At 42.9% G+C, this 13,342-nt stretch overlaps 1 protein-coding gene and 1 long non-coding RNA gene across 2 annotated transcripts in view; one reads left to right on the top strand and one right to left on the bottom strand.

Annotated features, from left to right (window-relative positions):
* Positions 1 to 13,342, bottom strand: part of agbl4 (AGBL carboxypeptidase 4) — a gene marked incomplete at its 5' end in the record, with an annotated part of 248,090 nt that overhangs the window by 160,004 nt on the left and 74,744 nt on the right. The window lies entirely within an intron of this gene.
* Positions 1,421 to 2,988, top strand: LOC311014644. Its single transcript, XR_014597285.1, has 3 exons — positions 1,421 to 1,962; positions 2,180 to 2,272; positions 2,842 to 2,988. It is a non-coding gene; the product is annotated as an uncharacterized lncRNA (long non-coding RNA).

The raw sequence follows: 13,342 nt of genomic DNA, 5'->3' as shown, positions 1-13,342 counted from the left end.
GGGGGCTGATCGCTGCTGGCAGCTCTGCCTGCTCCTCTCTTGTTGTCTTTGATCAGTCTGATCACTGACGCACAGCCTGCCAACTACCACAGTACTGGGGACTACCTGACACCGCCAGGAGCACTACACAGTACACACACACACACACACACACACACACACACAACACACACACACCCAGAGTCTAACACACACACACACACACACACACACACACACACACACACACACACACACACACAGAGTCTAACACACACACACACACACACACACAGAGTCTAACACACACACACACACACACCCTGAGTCCAACACACACACACACACACACACACACACACAGAGTCTAACACACACACACAGTACACACACACACACACACACACACGCACACACACACCCTGAGTCTAACACACACACACACACCCAGAGTCTAACACACACACACACACCCAGAGTCTAACACACACACACATACACACACCCAGAGTCTAACACACACACACACACACACCCAGAGTCTAACACACACACACACACACACACCCAGAGTCTAACACACACACACACCCAGAGTCTAACACACACACACACACACACCCAGAGTCTAACACACACACACACACACACACCCAGAGTCTAACACACACACACACACACACACACACACCCAGAGTCTAACACACACACACACACACACACACACACACACACACACACACACACATACACGCACACACACACACACACACACACACACACACACACACACACACACAGTACACACACATACACACACAGAGTCCAACACATGCACACACACACACACACACACACACACAGAGTCCAACACATGTGCACACACACACACTAATACAAATACTGTACGGTACCCATAATTAGCCAACTGTTATGGGGAATACACACACACACATGCACACACACTCAAAAAAAGAACTTTTTGGTGTTGTACAATATACTAGATTAGTTGGCATATATTCTACAGTATAATAATAAGTTTCACTTTGTACTAGAATTCCTTACGTAAAAATGTATATGTTTACATATTTTAATCATACAGTAAATTAACTATGTGGGAAAAGTAAATTTTACTACACAATTTCTCATACTGTTTACGTGTTTTATAATGACTGAACATAAATCGAAAAATGGTAAGTAAATTTTAATTCATCTAAACATGTATCCCGTTTGAAACAAACGACCCGCGCAGTTCAGAGCGACAGCGAGACGAGACGTTGACTGAGAGGAGAGGTGCTTCATGGCCGAACAAGTAAGTTATTGTCTGTCTACATTTGTGAAAATATATCGATATGTGTTTCAGAGAGAAGGACGGAGCCGTTTGCATAGCGCAATATGCGCGATTTACCAAGCCAACAGTGCTGCTGCCGGCTTTATGTTTGTGGCTAAACTTGAACATACTGAAATGAGTTTGAAACATGCTAAAGCTATATTAGCCGTCTGGTTGTTACGATACGGGACTCCCGGTAGCGAAGCGGGGTCCGGCACTTAATTCCTCCATGTCGCTGCTACAGTGCAAGTTCTCTACCGTCCCCTCACTCGTTCCACTTCTTCCCGTGGTAACCTGCCCCCCACCCCCCTTTTCTCCCTCTTTCCCTCTCGAGTTCGTCACGTCTTTTACGTATGCTTTTACGTATTGTCATCTGTGGAGGTTTTTTTTTTTTTTAAGTAACGAGTCTGTTTTTACGATGTAAGGAGTAGATGTTAATGTTTAGTATATTGTGGGTGTATAGGCTCAGTTCCTATTGTTGATTTTTGTCCATTCAGATCAAGGCAGAATTCAGAAGAATCACGACGATTCCCCTTGAGCAGACGTTCATGTACAAGTTCGACTACTACACACCAAAACTTATCAGCTTGATGAAAGCCAGGGGTGGTGGCCTTGGGATCAAGCTGAGGCCGTTTTTGGACAGACTGAGTCAGGTGTGTTTGTTCTAAATTGTGCTTATTCACACTGTATACTGCTCCATGCAATTAGAGCACCAACTCCTACACTTTGTTGCTTCCATGTTCTTCCACACTCCATGATTCCACAAATGGGTCTTGCTTTGGACTCAAGTCACTGTTTGTTGCAGATTTATGCAGTTCATTGTGCATGAATAAGAGGTTCAGTACTGACAATATATTCATCTGTTTACAGAACCAAAACATTGAAATGAGACGTGAAGCTATTATCCGCAGCCTTATCCTTTACCTTGGTGAAAAAGGGGAGGCTCTTTTTGAAGACTGCCCGGTAAGCATGTTTTTGTTGTTTTTTATTGTAAAGTTTGTGTAATATTTCATTAGCTGTTGGTTAACAAGATTAAACAGTTCAACTGATTCACTTTGCCTTTTCTTAGTAATAAGGTTCCAAATTTTAACTCAAAAGTAAGAGAAATGAAAAAAAGATGGTGTGATGGACCAAATAGTACACTGAAATAACCACAGGATAGAAGAGACTGTTAGGAACTGGTACAAACCTATTGTTATGACCCACCCAAATTATCTGACACACCTGTCAAAGGGAACACAACATGATTTACTCTACCTGGCGAGCAGAAGGGGGGCATGTAACATTCTTCTGGGGTTACAAAGTCACTGGGTTTCTAGGCACAGCAAATTTGTGGAATGTAGCCATCTTGTGCCATCAGGTTTCACACAATTTAATTTACTCAGTTTAATGTAAACTGAGCAGTTCTTTTATCATGGAAGTTAACATGCAATTCTTTCTCCTCTCTTCAAACAATTAAAGTAATTCTATTTTTTTAAATGCATGTATATGTAAGTAGCATTATCTAAACTCTTTTTGTACATTGTATACAGGAGGACAGCCGCAGTGATGCAACTCAACACACTATGAAGATCATGGTTGTCCATGGCACTGATGGAGAAGATCCTGTTGATGTATCCATCCTCCTTGAAGGCAAGGAGATGTTGGCGGGATGCGGCAGCACTGCCAAAGCTTGCACACTGCTTATGGGGCTTGTTTACGCCCTGAACCTTGCATACCCTCCAGCATTGCGCTACACATTTGAGGTTTTTCAAAAACTTTTTCTTGAACTGGATGGGATTAAGCTGTCTCCAAAAGTACAGAGTTTGAAGACGAAGTTGCTGTCTTAAATGCACACAGACTGGCAATGTTCACCAGCCTGTTTTCACATGGACGTTCTGCTTGCCTTATACACTGTACAAGAATTGCTGCAACTTTGTTCAGTGTTGACCAAAAAACTTACACTTGACAAAAATAGGAATGTTTATCCTGCTTGTACCCTCTTTGCTCTTTGCCTCTGAGTTCAATTTAATCCAGGCTGTTTTGTATCACGTAAGGCACCTGTTCTGTCAGTTGATTGCAGATTATTGATTAAAAAAAAGTAATGTTTTATTCTTTAAAATGCAGTGATTTAGTTTAATTTAGTGAAGTGTGATTTTCTTCACACTGAATTTTTAGTTAAGAAAAACTGCTACAGCTCCAATCATACATCATGAAGATGTCACCCTGAGGTTCAGCACCCAAAGTTGATGTGACTGTTTTGTCTGATAGCTTGAAAATGTGTGTCTTTTGACAGTGATATGTTGTCACTAATGATATATGAAATAAATAGGTTGAATTGCATTGTGGCTGTGATTTGTGATCTATGAAGATTAATTAACATTTATCAATAGAAGATTAACAAAATGTACATAATTATAATAAGTAATAATAACATACAATTAAGTAATTGAAAATGAAAAATGTCTAATAAAATCTACTTAGTTATTTCATTCAGATTTACTTAATAATTTCATAACATTGACGTTATTGTCTGTTCAAAAGTTAATTAGACTTTACTTAATTAGTTTAGATAAATATTATTTATGCATAAACATAATTAAGTAACATTTACTTAATATTTTCATGGATATTAAGTCTAGAATTAAGTACATTATACTTGATACTTGATAGTGAGATTTACTTAATCATGCGACAGTAAAAGTTACTTAGTTAGTGTTAGTGCAAATTGTTACGAGGATTTTATTAAGTAAATTCAACAAGTTATTTTTTTGAGTGCACACACATAATTAATAGAGGCAGGATGGTTAAACAAAGCATAAATTTGACACGCGCCACCGTGAGTTATGATGCCACTTTCCAAGACAGAGTTTCACTGTGAGAAAACAGAACTCAAGATCCCATTAAAATATAAAACATTATCACACAAGATACTGCATTATGCATGCTTCAGAATAAGTGTTGCACTTAAAAATAAACAAAGCCACTTCCATCACCCACGGTGGAGGGGTGAGGTCCAGGCGGTGGAGGGGTGGTGACCACGTTCACCCTCATAACCCGAAACGCGTACACTCCAAATTTAGTTGTTTTATGACAATCAGGCAAATCTGTCATCTTGTAAGACAATTGCATGATTACTTAACCGTGTGTGTGTTGATGGGGACCTCATTGGACCTATTTTATTTCAATAGTGCAGTGTTATAACCAACAGAACCGATGGCCGGAGGTCACATGAGCAATAAACTGTCTTCCCTTAAGTCCAAGGGACTACTACAGGAACACTGAGCTGCATGGGACTTCCAAATACAACAGCCAGTTGTTTATTTAGCACCTGCTGAAAAGCAGGAAGCCCTTTGAGTGGGTTTGGGGCGACTCCCCGGGGTGGCATCGTGATGAAGGCCCGCTCAAGCAAGGCAGCTCAGCTGTGGCTAAGCTCCCGCAAAGCCCGGTGACAGCCAGGAAGGTCACAAGCCAGCGATAGGTGGCCACAACAGTATGACAGGGGAACGCCGGGGGAGCGCCTGAGGGCCCCGCGGGACGGGACGGAGGCTGCCGTCTCCTACGGGGAGGCTGAAAACACGTGTGTTAGCGTGTCGGGGAGAGAGGGATTCAAGCAGAACTCCTTCAGGAGCAAACGCATGACCTTGAGTGAAGTCTGCTATACATAGCCTGACAGACTTGTTCACAAAGTCGCATCCTGCCAACGTTATCCGGTACGACTCAATGTCAACGATGTCACTTACCCACACACTCAAGGACACACACACACACACACACGTTAGCATCTCTTTTACCTTCCCACCTTCTCTGCTTTCCTTCAGTTGTAGCTGACAGTTTAAGTCCCCGATGACCGATGTCAACTCAAGGTGCTGACACAAGGAAGAGGGGGATGGGACCCTTTAAACACATTACAGGCACACAAACACAAACAGACACTATATCCGGGCCCCTTCTGCTTCCAAGTCACACACTGACACACCTGAAGGTAAACTAACAAAACAGTCATATTTCTACGGTATTTTTTTATTTATTTTTTGTGGTTTGTTTGTACTTAGCCTGAGATGCCCCGTGGAAAAGTAAGCTAATATGCGGGGGAAGTTGTGAGATACCTACCTATTGATCCTGGGGGCCATGAGTCCCAGCAGCAGGCCTTTTAAATGTCAGCTTTTAATTTCCTTCTCCCTTCTTCACCGAGAAAGATTTATTCAAAGCAGTGCTGTTCCAAGAGATATCAGATAGCACGGTGACAGTCTTTTAAAGAGCTTTTGTTTGGTTTAGGCATTCATGGCTTTTTGTATCAGACTCTTTTATTCAAACAGAGGAGGGGGAAGTTTCTGTATTGGCCGCCCGAGTTCAAAGGCAATCTCTCTCTCCCATTGTAAGGCGATGTACGACTGGAACTTCTTTAATTAGGGCTTCTCTCGCACTGAGTGACAGCAACGGCCAATACCCTCCAGACACTGATGGAGGTCACACACACATGCATGCACAGATACACACACACACACACACAAACACTGGAGTTGTAGAACGTTAACCTTTTGTATCATGGAAGCTCACACTATAAACTAGCTGTTAAAGCCCAGAGATAAACATAAGTTCACCTCTACGGAAGAGGAAGCCCTTTAATGCCTTAATTTAATTACTCATAATGCACATGCCACAGAAACATAGCTGTAATAAGATCACACCTTCATGTTTCCCATCATGGTCAGCTAGCCACAGATTCTTAGATGTATAGGGACTGAAGTGGACAACAATAACATCCTATGTTCTTTGAACATGGAGTTCCTTTTTAATTAGCTCCCTGCCCACACATACTACCTAATATGTGAAAAATAGTACACAGTATTATGTGTTTTATTATGACAGACTCTAGGTCAGTGGCCGAAACTATTTTTACCCAAAACCAATCCATTAAAAGACCCCTCGGACTCCTATTGGTTAGTATTACTAGAAGTAAGGAGGATATCTCAACAGCATTCTCTAAATAGAAGTGAAGTAATATTGAACTAAACTGCTTTTCCACACTATATTTTAGAAATACATGTATACGTGTTTTTTTTTCAGGGGAAACGTAGGTTTGGGATAATGGGTAGTACACACTCCTCCAGCGCTTGGTTAGGCCGAAATCGAATTGCTGTGATTGCCTGAAAATAACCGTAAAAAAGTTCCGTTGTGCTTTACTTGCCAGAGTGGATGTTGTTGTGTGTTGCCAGTGAACCTTTTTGCAAATCCGTTTTCCTAATATGTTGATTAAAAAAGCAATCGGGGAAAATCATGTTTTCTTTCAAATTGTATTTGCTGGTGCTAATTAGCAGCAGATTAAAGTCATTTCTCGTAGAGCGGCTTGTACAAACACATAAACTTTAATATTCATATAAACATGACCGGATCTGAAACGGACAATTGGAATATATACGATTACCACACGCTAAACGAAGAACAAATAATGGTCTACTCTTTCTATTTAGGTGAAAACCTAAAAGACTATGAGCCACGTGTTCTCCCTGCGATGCAGCGACGAGGACGGAGCTAGTTCCAGCCAGTCCACCTCCACCGCCTCAGCAGCAGCGCTGCCGCCGGCAACCGGTGAGGGATGAACAGAGCGGCTGTAACAGCCAACTGCTGCACTTCTCCTCTTCCCTCCATGCTTCCACACATTTGTCTTCACACCTTCCTTTCCCCCCCTCGCCTTCTGCTTTAAACATGGAAAAGTTAATTTGCTCATTCTGCAGGCAGCATCTCTTTCTATTTATCTTTCTTCTTGTGTTCCTCTCTCTCTCTCTCATTCTTTTCCTCTCTCTCTCTCTCTCTCTCTCTCATTCTCCATCTCTCAGGCAGGGCTGTGCTGTCAGGCCCTTCCAGAGCAGTGGGGTTGTCAGGAGTGATGGATGACTATCAACCTTCTGCTGTCTTCCACTACGCTCCTGGGAGATTTACAGGCTCGCTGACTACCAGGCATGAAAACCAATCTCTCTTTCTCATTCTTTCCTCCCTTCCACCATCCATGCCTGCCTCGCTCCTTCCATCTCACTCCCTCTATTTCAACATCTCCTCCGTTACCAAAAAAAAAAAAAAAAAAAACTCTCATAATGGAGAGATGTGTGCAAAACAACACTGAAATTTGTGTGTGGACAGAGGGAAACTATTGCTCCTCTTGAGGGGTTATTGTGGATGTGTCAGGGTGGGATAGCGTCCTCCGAGTGATACGCCGGCTCTTTGACAGCCTATCTCGCCCATCTTCATCTTCATCTTCTCCGCTGCTTCCAGCTCCTTCACAGACTCGCAACAACACGAGCATCCGTCCATGTTCCTTCTTGCTGGTGGTTAATTATAGCATCGAAGAAAAGGTGCCGGGCTAATTGCCGTCTCAAAATAGTAATTGCTTTATTATCACGACCATTTTTGGTAATGATCGTTCAAAGGCATTATGTTAATGCAATTAAACGGTTTCATTATTATTCCTGCTAGTGCTAATTGACGGTATTTTCCAAGGCGCGGCCTCTAAATAAAGTTGTAGTGGAAAGATTCCTTTCTGAGCAGATGACATGAGCAGTCACAGACGGAAAAGAACATTCTGTCACATGCTTTTAAGGATCTGTGATGTCAACACCATGTCCACTGACAAAAAAGCAAAACCGATATCACGTTTATGTGATTTTAACGTCAGATATCATGACACCAGACCAGAGATTTCCTTTACCAAAGACCCCAAATCAACTAAGACATCATATCCACAAATGATCAAATATTGTGTCTCCAAATCTCATAAACATTTCCTACAACCGCTTCCTTTCAAAAAACTGTCTGGGGAGGAAACTCCTATTTGCATTCATTTGCAAATTCGGGGAAAAGGAACCATGCGGGCTGCTGAAATAAATATGAGCTTTAATATGCACACAGTGCTGACACCACTCTTCAAAAAAGAAGGTAATAGACATAAATGACATGTAAATGTTATTTAGATTGCGTCTAATAGCATGCAAAGCAGCGCTGTGTCTCGCCTTATCAAATATTTGAATTAGAAGATGTGGCCTCGATCTCAGGTTGGGTATCGCGGTGACGTGCGAGCGTGCACGCCTTCGCATGTGATCTCCACTACGGGATGATCTCTGGTCCAATCTGTCAGCACAACACACAGTGTATGCGGTGTAACAGGTAAACACATGTGCAACGCTTTCATTGACATTTGGTGGGCTCATTAAAATCAGATCACATCTCGGTAGGACAGCTTGAGGAGGGTTCTCGTTCTGTTGTTTAGACAACGTGGCGGGATGCTTAATGTTTGCTTCGATGGGCCTCGTTAGCTTCGTACCTATCAGGTCTCCGCTCTGATTGACAAGGCGGGATTGGCATCAGATGCAGAAAAAGGCGTAGCTTCATAGCTTCAGGCGAATTCCAGCCACTGGCATGAGATGCCAATCGGATCGGAAGATCATCTACCGTATAAAACGTACGTGTGGAAATTTACATTTACATTAACATTGAGGGCATTTAGGAGACGCTTTTGTCCAAAGCGACTTAAAATAAGTACATTTGTCAAAAGAAAGAAACCATAACATATCATTGTCGATAAAGTAAGAGTGAAAAAATAGTCATAAATGAGTTAGTTAATGCTATGCAGATTGGATTTACTTCTGTTGTAAAACTTAATAGAATGAGGATAGCTCAGCTGATGTGTTCACTCAAAACAAGAAACAGTCATGAGTGTCTGTGTGTGTGTGTGTGTGTGTGTGTGTGTGTGTGTGTGTGTGTGTGTGTGTGTGTGTGTGTGTGTGTGTGTGTGTGTCGGGTTATTATAGGTCAAAGACTCCATTTTGCCACCAGCAGTTTCACACCTGCACTCCTGTAATATCTGGCATCAGAGTAAATATGTTATTTTTGTTTTCTTGCACAATCTGCATTAATTAGAAAAAGCAGTCCCCCTTGGTCAGGCAGCGCACTACTGCCAGGAGCCACGGGGCGAAAAATGAGTCATTTTGAAATGAATAATGGATTTCTGTCTGCAGGGAAAGAGAGAATTCACAGAAGTGCATGGGAGTGTATTTGCCTGTGTGTGTGTGTGTGTGTGTGTGTGTGTGTGTGTGTGTGTGTGTGTGTGTGTGTGCGTCTGCATCTACACTAGTGTATGAACCTTGCACACATGTATGTAAATGCGTCCTTGCTGGTCATTTCGATCGGCCCACCCAGCCCCACACTCCTCATGCAGATGTGAGGGGCGGAGCAATAAAATCATAAATAAACAGGAGCTTTGGGGGGCTTTCCTGCCACACTAACTGCTGCCATTTGACCCCGGGGTCCACGGAGGGCGGGGATGATAGATCTGCCCTTCTCCGTCCTACAGCTGTTCACACATCAACGGCAGAAGTTCCAATTAAAACGCTGAAGTGGCGGCATCTTTATCGCTACTGACACTCTGGAGGCCCATGTGTCACTTCAGGCCTGGATGAGCTGATGAAGGAGACTTGGTGAAAAGAGAGGAGGTAGGGAGGTTAATGAGAGTCCAGTACTACTGGCAGCCCATATTCTCAGCATCTCCTCTCTCTGCCGCCACAGGCCTTTCACTCTGACACACTCTGATATAACACATTCAGACTAATTTGAAGGCTTGCTCAAAACAGAGAACAAAACACGAGGTCAAAAGGGGTTGAAGGCTGCGTGTGTGTGCGCTACATGACTGCTGTATATAAACGAGGGGTTGAAGGACGCCGAGGCTCATCTCTGACAGGCGTGCTGTGTCAGCAGGAAGTGATGTCACAGGTCAGCGTTGGGAAATGTGGAGGTGGGCCTTCGAGGGTGCTAACCCTTTAGTCCCGCTGGATGAGCGCAAGAGTGCTGAACAACTAGATTCAGTGTAAATGCTGTGAATGGCAGAAGCCCCCCATAGAATATCAATCACTTCCTGCCCTCCACAGCGCACTCGCCCTCTCTTTCACACATCAGTACAAAGGAACAACGGCGAACCCGCTAAGTTGATGTGATGCACCTCAAGGAACTGAGTAGTAACACATTTCCATATTCCCGTTCATCAGGCTGCAGATTGCCCAAAAGAGACAGCTGCCATTAAAAGACCAGTGTATAGGGGGGGTATTGGCAAGAACCTCACGATACGATACGTATCACGATACTTTGGTCACGATATGTATCACGATACTTTGGTCACGATACAGCACATATCACGATACTTTGGTCACGATATGTATCACGATATCACGATATTGCGATATAAATAAAGATGAAAATACATCAGATGATATTGATAAAATTCAGTCAAAACTATTTCATTCAAAACAGCCTCTCCATTTTATTAATTCCCATGAAATTCACTGGAATAAATATTGAAAATAAAATGAAAAAGGAAAAAGTACTGCATTCACAACGCGTTTAAACATGAATCTTTTTTTTATTATTATAAAAAAAATCTTGATTTAGATCTTTGGAGATGAAAAAATTGATGGAACGTATCGCGATATATTGCCGTATCAATATTTTTACCCACCCCTACCAGTGTAAATTGTTTATTTTACCATATAGACGTACTGTCGGACTGGCAATGTTTTTCTCGCCCCGCTCTTAGCAAGAAAGCAAATTTCATAAAACGATGAACTTTTCCTAAACTTTTTCAGGCACGTCTATGTCAAAACAATTGTCCTTTCACTAAGCCCCGCCCTCGAAACGGGGTACACTGCGTGTCCATGCTGCAGATACAAGATTATTCATAGATGTAGATTTTAACAACTTACAGCAGACGCAGTTTTAAAGCGTACATCAGACGGGAGGGAATTAGTGTGTATCTGTTTTGCTGTTTGTTCTTCACCACGCACCCTGATTCTGACCCCTGTATTAAAACTCAAGCACCTTTGGGAAAGACTTAATCCGGGGGATATTTTTTTCCCCGGCCTTCTTCAACCACCGGCTGCACGACCGCAAAACGGCAAATGACTGAAACTCCAGAAACGGCCTCCCGTGCTTTTGCCCGTGTGTACCTTTCTGTGGGCTCTTTGTGATTGAGAGGCTGTAAAAAAGCAATCTTCTCTACCCTCAGCTCATCAACATGCGCGGGTGCACACACACACACACAAGCACACATACTTACATGCTTCCTACCAAGAGAGACCGTTAAAACATGGCACTGCATTTTATTTGAGCTGCTGTCTGTCTGGAAACAGCCCCCTCGTCTGTTTCTTTGTCTGCAAATGATGAAAAAGGATCAAAATGGACAACGCCGCTGCATCTGCTGCTTCACTGCTCCGCGGACGAGCACAAGGAGAAGATAAAGAAAGGAGAAGTAACGAGATGATGGCTCAGAGTCACAGGATGAACAATGACTTGAGCCTCCTAATGGTTCAAGGGAACAGTACTGCGGCTATTTCTACAAGGAAATGCATCATCTCTCCGGGACACGGAGAGCGGGGGGAAAGAGCGAAAAAGACAAAAAAATGTGTCCAGAGTCTATCGAATCCATGATGGATTTAATACGTGGAGTAACCTTTGGAACATCACGCATAACAAAAAGTGATAGTTTTCCTTCAGTTGACTGATTACAGTCTGATAAGCATGGAAAACACCACACCCATCATCGATTGGCAGCAAAACAGATCAATAAAGCACCACCAGCACACATGCCAGATAGACTAACACAGATCCAAATAATAAAGCACACGGCATATACTTTAAAACCAAGAAATGTAGAAGTTACGGGCAACATATTCAGGATCTCGCTACTTGTTTTTTCTACATTTGCAGAGGATTTTTTCAGAACAGGAACTGAGGGGTTTTCTGGTGAAGACTAAACAGTTGCCCCAGATCAATTGTTAAATGCGGGCCTGGGAGTTGAACATCAATCAGGCAAAGTTTGATGTGTCATTGATCATCAGTGAGTCATGTCGGCTTGGTTTCATACGTAAGAGCAAAGAGAATCTTCTGTTAAAGCTGTACTTTCACCAAACGCCCTCAACGAGGCCAGAAACATCATGAGTGCAGGTTCTGAGGTCATAACTATTAAACCGAAAACCATCACAGAAAGAACATTTTCCCGACTATTTTATCGCTCAGCAAAGTCCAGACTCTTCTCTGTTCTGGCGCCTCAGTGGTGGAACGAACCCCCGACCAATGTCAGGACAGCAGAGTCACTTGCCATCTTCCGAAAAAGGCTCAAGACTCACCTGTTCATTCAGACTTCACCTCGACTCTGCATAGCATGACCCACTAACAACACATAGCAATTTGATCATAGCACTGTTGTACTTAAAGTCCCAGTCTTCAAGGGACTTTAAGTACAACACGCGACCACCGAGCTCCTCCCCCACGACCACCGAGCTCCTCCCCCTCGACTTCGTGCCCTTTGAACTCCCTTAGATCACGCCACCTTTGAAACGTGGGTCCGATGTTGACTCTGGTTTTATCACGGGCACCGTCGCCATCTTTCTTTTTTTCCTTCTTTTCCACCGGTGTTTTCTTTTCCTTGGTTGTTTTGGACCTCCTCGTTTCGGTTTTTAACAAGGAATTGGAAGCTTGTTGCTACTTCCCTCCGCCTCCCCCCTGTGATAGTGGAACGACCCGAGGGGGGAGGGGCTCTGTGTGTGCACAAACACAGCCCTGCGTGCTGATTGGACAGGATGATCTGATTTTTTGCAAAACAAACAACAGGCTCTACGTGCACGTAGAGGCACGCTTTTTTGATTTATGTTGTTCTATCGGAGCGTAGAGTCGGCTTCAGTGAATATGATCAAAAAAATGTTGCCGACTGGGACTTTAAGGTATGTTTGCTGAACAGCTACTACTTTACTCACATGGAAATGTTGAGGTTTCTTTCTTTTGACACATTTTTTTATTGTAAGTCACTTTGGACAAAAGCGTCTGCTAAATGCCCTAAATGTAAATGTAAATTTTCACTGTGGCGAACCTGATGCAATGAATACATTGATTATGTTCATATTTCCAAAGTGTGCCAGTTTATGTGCTTTGTGAACCTAAGATAGGAATAATAATGAAATATCACAAGTGTGCACTTTCAGTGACCCGAGGAAGTGGAAATCTAGCTCTTACAGT

The sequence above is a fragment of the Eutrigla gurnardus genome (assembly GCF_963514095.1).
Source record: "Eutrigla gurnardus genome assembly, chromosome: 6".
Lineage (NCBI taxonomy): Eukaryota > Metazoa > Chordata > Actinopteri > Perciformes > Triglidae > Eutrigla > Eutrigla gurnardus.
The sequence above is the reverse complement of the archived record's forward strand: the minus strand, read 5'-3'. Positions and strand labels throughout refer to the sequence as shown.